The sequence below is a fragment of the Simochromis diagramma genome, unplaced genomic scaffold (assembly GCF_900408965.1).
Source record: "Simochromis diagramma unplaced genomic scaffold, fSimDia1.1 OVJJ01000355.1, whole genome shotgun sequence".
NCBI lineage: Eukaryota > Metazoa > Chordata > Actinopteri > Cichliformes > Cichlidae > Simochromis > Simochromis diagramma.
In genome coordinates this window covers 1,489,869-1,497,109 of record NW_024387174.1, presented here as the reverse complement: position 1 = coordinate 1,497,109, position 7,241 = coordinate 1,489,869, and positions in this window count along the sequence as shown.

Here is a 7,241-nt window from a genome sequence, read left to right as displayed (position 1 = left end):
CTCTCGGCCTGGGGCTCGGTCACTCAGGCACAGCTGGCTGCCGGCGGAGCTCACGGGCGCGTCACTGCAACTCCCCCTGGCTTCTGCTCCGCGGCTGCTGAGTGAGCCCTCATCTGGGACTCTCCTCAGCTCTTACTGGGACAGTGGCGCGGCTGCCCCTCTGTTGGTCTTCCTTGGTCTCTTGTGTTCTGGGGGCCTCTGGATGTCTGGAGTCTTGATCTCCTCCATACCTGCTTCATGCCCTGGAGGACGGGGCTGTGGCTCCCCACACTCCCTAGCAGATCGTTACATGGAGAAACCTTTGGAATGCAAGCATGCTGATCCACACAGGTATGCACACAGGTGTACACACGGGTATTCACAGACGCGGACTACAGCTTTCTTGGCTGCTGCCTCAAAGCACATTGTGCGCTGTCTATCTTGCGTGCTGCACAATATCGTTTATTATTTAGTATCTACTGATATCTACTGCTAGCTAGTTTATTGTGATGGTGCCGTTTTTTTTATTTATTATGTTGCTCTTTGTTGTTTGCTTTCTCTTCTGTTTTTTTTCTCCATACAGGTGACCCAGGTGTTTTGTTCTTTTTTTTTTTTTTTTTTTTTTCTTTTCCCCCCCTTCTCACCGTCTCTTCTCCCATTTGGTTTTCTTTCTCTCCCTCTCTTTCTTTCATTCTTTCTCCCTGTCCTATCCCCCAGTCATGTCTGTCCCGTTTGTAGCAACTGAAAATAAAATAAATTCATAATTATAATAAAGGTCAATCAAATGGACCAATATGGCAAGGCCATGATGATCCACTTGGTAAAATAAATCCGCTTGGCATCTTTCTTGGCCTTAAGACAACAATTCTGATGGCTAAAGATCCAAACGGGACACAAAAAAAAAAAAAAAAAAAAAAAAAAAAAAAAAAAAAAAGATGAACCATATAGAGAACTTGGAAGCGCTTGCATTTTAGTTATTTTTCACTGCTGTGAGCACGTCATGTGTAATGTGACTGTGCTGTACCTGATTGGAATTACGTAATAACAACACGGTTTGCTTGAACATGATGAAGCTACAATAAAAAGAGCTTTATGCTTTGACACTTTTATTTTAAACCACTCACCTTCATTTGAAGTCATACTGAATAAAAAACAGTCTATTTTGTAAATCTTGCTCATACCCTGTTTTAAAAAGGAGGCTTATTCATCAGACTGCGAAACCATGTGCTCATGAGCTAATGTGTTAGCACAACCATCCCACTCTTTCTCACCATATGGTTCTCTTTGTTTTATAAAATGTAACAAAGATGACAAACATGCATGCCTCAGAAACCAATAAGTAATTCATTAATTTAGTAAACTAGCTAACTATGCTTTCCTCAGATAGTATTTTACCTGCGAAAGCAAGCAAATTAGCCACATAGCTGCATCTTTGCTCTGCTGCCTGAATCTGGTGGTGACTGTTAGCTGATAAAGAAACTTGAAACTGCAAACTTGCCAGCCAGATTAGCCCACAGTAGGACAGTTCTGACTCATGTTTGCAGGCAAGTCAGCGTCACAGCAAAAGTCCTGCAAGAACAAACTGGGCTCAGGGCCCAGGAAACAATCCTGGGGCTCGGTCCAAAAGCTTTTTAACATTTTTACAATATTAATCATTTGTTTAGTAGGTCTGCAGAGCATAAACCATCAGCAGCTGTGTCAGGACTACAATCTCATGTCCTCGTGGAGGACCTGGATGCTAATGCTAATGCTACTAGCCTAGTTCAAGCATCTCTGATGAGTGGTGAAAGAGCAGCACTAGCACGACCAGATACTTAGAAAATGTTATTCTAGGGGAGGGAACTGTTCTACTGATTATTTTAATCAGTAATAAAATGAGAAGTTTGGAAAGGTTAGAAAAACATAAAAGCTTTAAACGAAAAGCAAGACTGGAATATTGGGACCTTCAGCTCTCAAAGTAAAGATAAAGAATCTCAAAGGTCAGGTGAAATTGCTAACTAATCTTACCCTGTCATGAGCAGAAGGGATGGGCGAATGCAAATTATAACCCTGGTGCTGCAAGTTTAAAAGTCAGGGGCTCACTAGAGGCGCTGGCATTTATCCTCTGAGGACAACGAATGTCTGCACCAAAGTTCACAGTCTTTTATCAAGTGAATGTGGAGACATTTCCACCCAAGCCGATTGCTGAACTGACTGACTGACAGGCTGACGCTGGCGTTTCTTTGCCACGAACAAATCAAATTTAATTAAACTTAATTCTGCAGGAAAAAAGCAGATTCAGCCGGTCTGTTTGCTGTCACTCTTCCAGCACATGGTGACACGAGCAATCTCTGTTATTAGTTCAGCTTCGACGCTGCAGAAAGTTCTAGCCTAATAAAAACATTTCACATGCACATTAAGAGTCTTGTGTTTCCGACAAGCCGAGCAAGAAAAGATCAAAGATTTATTCTTTTTTAATCAAAACCCACTCAGCCTCTGTGTAGTTTCTCTCACTGCTCCTCAGACTCAGAAATACTGCTGTTGTTGCTTAGCAACCATGACACCCATGAAAATATAATGAACAAAAGTGAGAAGATGCTGTAATCTTTGTGCTTCCTGCATTGAAGCAGACTGAAAATAGAGCTTTTTGAGTGACTCTGAAATTCAGCAGGCTGAACAGGACATATCAACACTATCACATGTCTACAGTCAGTAAAGCAAATATACACGTTGATCATGCTGCAAACTTCCAATCCCTGATGTGATATGTGACTGCAGATACGTGCTTCTCCAGCAGGTCTCTGCTCAGGTTTGCGTCACCAAAGCGTAAACTCTCTGAAAGGTGAAAAAGCATCATCTGCGCACAGTTTTCTCCAGACTTCACAATTTTAAGGTTGGATGATGGATTTTTTTTCCGTTATGTTATCAAAACAAAACAGAAAATAAATAAAATAAATCAGCAAACGGGCAGTTAACACAACTGCTTAGTCTGTATCCACATAAGCGTCAATACATTACACCTGCATTCTGTTTAATGGCCAGCAGGGGGCAACTCCTGTGGTAGCAAAAAGAAACCAGACCGTGTGTGTTGGTAACCCAAACTTCATTCACGACTAAGTCCATCAGAAAACAAAAACATTTTGATAATAAGTTTATCATCTCAGCTGATTGTTTTAAGTCTTCATCAGACTGAGTTGAGATCATTGGCAACTGTGACAGTTCTCATTAAGTCTTAGCGGGAAGCGCACTAAACCTTCATTATTTCTAACAGCCAGCAGGATGTAACTTCTTTGGCCGCAAAATCTGATTATACAGTTCATGAGAAACGACTCTTCTGCTCACTCGAACTATGACTTCAATAAAAATATTGTGATTCATTTATTTTTTAATCACAAGTTCAGTCCAGACTACTGTAGTCCAAAAATGGATTCCCAATGTGCAGTAATCTGGACCCTGCCCACAGCGCCCAGCAGAGCACAGAGCACTGCTTGTGTTTCAAAGTGGATCCTATAAATGAAGGCAGGCTAAAGCAGCTTAAAAAGTGCACTCTGAATGAGATCTGTTAATTGTGTAAATGTGTAGAAGGCTATCAGCTGAGCCTTAACCTGATTGGGTAATCTGAGATCAGATGGAAATGTGGCTTGGCTTGACTTAACGCCCTGACCCGGATCTTTTGCTATGCTCAGTTTTTAGACATTATGGAATAAAATATGAGATTTGCTGCCTTCTGATTGACTTGTTGTGATAATATTGGGCTGAATAGCGGCGTCAGATTTGGTTGTTGTGAACAGGGCTTAGAAATGTTCTGAAAATTTGAATAATATTATTAAAATGTGACTTTAGGCTACGTGTTGTAACTGTTCCTCCCTCACAGATATTTTGCGTTAATAAGAAGAAAAAAAATCCAGCCCATGAATTAATTTCCCTTCATGCTAAGCTATGTTAACTACATCCTGACTCAGCAATACGTCCATACTTGACATGCTGACACAAGTCTGTTATGAAAAACAAATATGAAAAAAAAAAATTCACCAACAGTGAAACAGCACCTCAGACTTACTGTTAATCTACTGAGACACGTGCTATTTGTTTATATTCCTCCTGAACCCTGGAGGAGCAATGATGCCTGACTTTGCAGCACAATTGCATCTGCAAGTTTAAGTTGATGTGTGTTCTGAAAATAGAAAGTAATCAGAAAGTGTTTACATGACACATCTCGTTCCACTGAAGTGCCGATGAAGACCTAACCACCCTCTTTGAGATGAGAATGAGATTGCTTTCTGAGTGCGCCACTGTATTAAGTTCTTATAGCGATTATTTTTGACATTTAAAGTCTGTGTGTGTGTGTGTGTGATTATGATCCAGCGAGGACCCAGACATGGATTGACATGTCAGACACGGGGCCCTCGGGAAGGACAAGCTGCTAGACTGGCTCTGGGTGAAGAGGGGTGGGGGGGGAGTGATGGTGGGGTGATGGTGTTTGGCTTGTCAGGGCTCAACCCACATCCAAGGAACAGTCTCTACACACACACACACACACACACACACACACACACACACACACACACACACACAGAGATGCTGTCTCACACACACCTAACAGAATGTGACAGGTCTGCCTCTGAACAGTGTCCCTGCCACAAAACAGAGTTTTTCCAGTATTTGTCTTTTAGCCACGCTAGCAGCATGACTCCAGGAATAGCAATAGATAGCCGAATCGCTGCACTGTTTTCCAGCTTGTTTCTGTTATTTAAGTCTCAATCACGCCGTAAAAGGCTAAAACCAGAGTCTGTATGTAAAAGACGGTTGTAGCAACCATAACATGACTCACAGGTTTGAGGGCTTTTTAAAGCCTCATGTGGCCACCAGAGGAACTGCAGTTTTTGGCACTTGACTAAAACCTGATAAAGAGGTTAATGTTAACATATTAGCCTGTTCTATAATCTGTTTGCACATTATATGGTCACAGGTCAGCACCAAACTTTATAAAGAAGATGGACTTTGAACCCCAAAACGTGACACTAAATGCAAAATGCCTTAAGCCTGCAATTTCTACGATGGCCAGCAGGGGGAATCCTGGCAGAAATTATTGACTCCTGTTTAATTTGTTGCTTCAGTTTTTAACTGGGTTTATTATTTAATATATGAACATTACACTGACACCATAAACCCAGTTAGAGTTAAATATATCATATGTGACATCCTTGTAAATGGACTGACTCTATACATAGCATTTTTCTACTCTACCTGAGCACTACAGCCACTCCTGTTGGAGTGTGCACTGTCTCTACACGAGTCCACTGAAAGCTACTCAAACATTTTAGTTTAAGTCATTAAAGAAACAGACTGAATCTAGTGGTGTTACAACTTGCACAAGGATGTTGCGTGATTTCCCCAAATTTCTCTCAGAAGAAAGAAACAACAATCATGTGTTTCATTTACCAGGATGCATCCATGGAGCGCAGTTTAAAAATAGATTTATTTTAACTTCATTTTTTGCTTGAATCGGACTCGACATCCACTTTATCTTAGTTTTAAGGACTCAGAGGTGCTTGGACTTGAATTGGAGTCTTGACTATAGCATTAAAGGCTCATCACTTTTGAGGAGATATATTGCAGCAGAGAACGCTTCATAGAAAAGTGTATGCCAGTACAGCACTAATATGGAGACTTCTGCTACTTTCAAAGGTCACTACTGTCAGGATGGTTTGTACTTTGTCAACTCTGCAAATTCATGTTTCGAAGTGGAACTCGGAGCAAAAGAAGTAAGCAGATTTTTCACTTTTCCCTCTTCAAGTAGTGATCCCAGCCTGTCAAGAAATATTCTTTCACTGCCATTTTCTTGGAGCGTAACAGGCACAAACCACGATGAACCTCCACAAATGCACGACCACATTAATGCTGAGGGAAGACGTTGGCTTCAGAACCACTCTTGACCTTTTTTTGACACGTCACATCCCCGTGTTGTGTTGCTGTACTGGACACCCAGTTGAAGACCTCACACACTGCAGATGGCTGTTTAGCAGAGCTCCATTTTCTAATCCAAGCTGCTCACGGGTCTCAGGGGCGAAGGGCTGAGCGAGTCGATTGGTCTCTAAGTGGAAGACAAATTGAAGCTTGTTGAGGCGAACGAGCCAAAAATGAAAGCTCTCTCTCTCCCTGAATTGCTTGTTCTAAAAATGTTGCGATGGCCGTCCTCAGCGGGGAGAGTTTGCAGCTACCAGAGCAGAAAAACAGCGTTAACTGCCTTCTTAAATGTTCATCTGGAAGCTCTGACCATGTATGTGAGTAAGCACGCTTACATAAACAGGACTGTAAACCTAATGCAGCTATTTTTAAGCTACTAATTGAGTTTTAGGTAACAGCTGGATTTGACTTTAACCTTTTTCCACATGTAAAAGTGTATTTTAAATAACTGCAAGATATTTGCACAAAACGAGGATGGATTGTTTCTGTTTCCCTTCATGCACCATATTTACAGTATGACTAAAAGCTTTAAGAACTGTTCTTTTTCTGCACAGTTTCATCTATTGCTTAATTTTTCTGAACATTTTTGTTTCATATCTTATTTTGTGAATAAACACTACTGAGTTAGAGAGAAAGATGCCATAACTGGCTTTAAAAATTCTAAATGGGAGGCTTGCGTGAAGAAGGGCAGCCAGTGTAAATCAAACGTGGAGATCCATCCACTCTGCTGGAGGAACCAAAAGTACGTCCATGTCTTTGACTTAGAATTTGTGTGTGTTGTGAGTTTGTGGTCTGCATGAGAGATTTATAAGAATGAAAATCTAGAACACATTTTCACCATTAAAAATACATTATTATTGGCAGACACAGATTCTGTACACCATGTTTGTCTTCCTACAGATATCGATGCTATGTAACCTACTGAAACGTCTTTAAAAAGGCATCAGACCCAAATGGCTCCGAACATCAACCATGTTGTTAGAAGAGAAGGTGTACATAGTAATTACAGTTGATACCGTAAACTGAAACAGTGGAGTGGCTGTAGCTCAGGAGGTAGAGCCGGTCATCTAAGAACTGGAAGCTTGGTTCGATGTATCCTTGGGCAAGAACCTGAACCCCAAGTTGATGCATTCATCAGAGTGTGTATGTGCATGAATGTTAGATTAAAAGCTCTCGAGCAGAGAAAAACACAAGCGCTGGTATGAATGTGTGTGTGAATGGGTGAATGAAGGTTGTTGCACGACGCACTTTGAGTACACAAAGAGTAGAAATGCTCTACACAGGAATCAGTCCATTTATGGTTCAGAATATTCGAT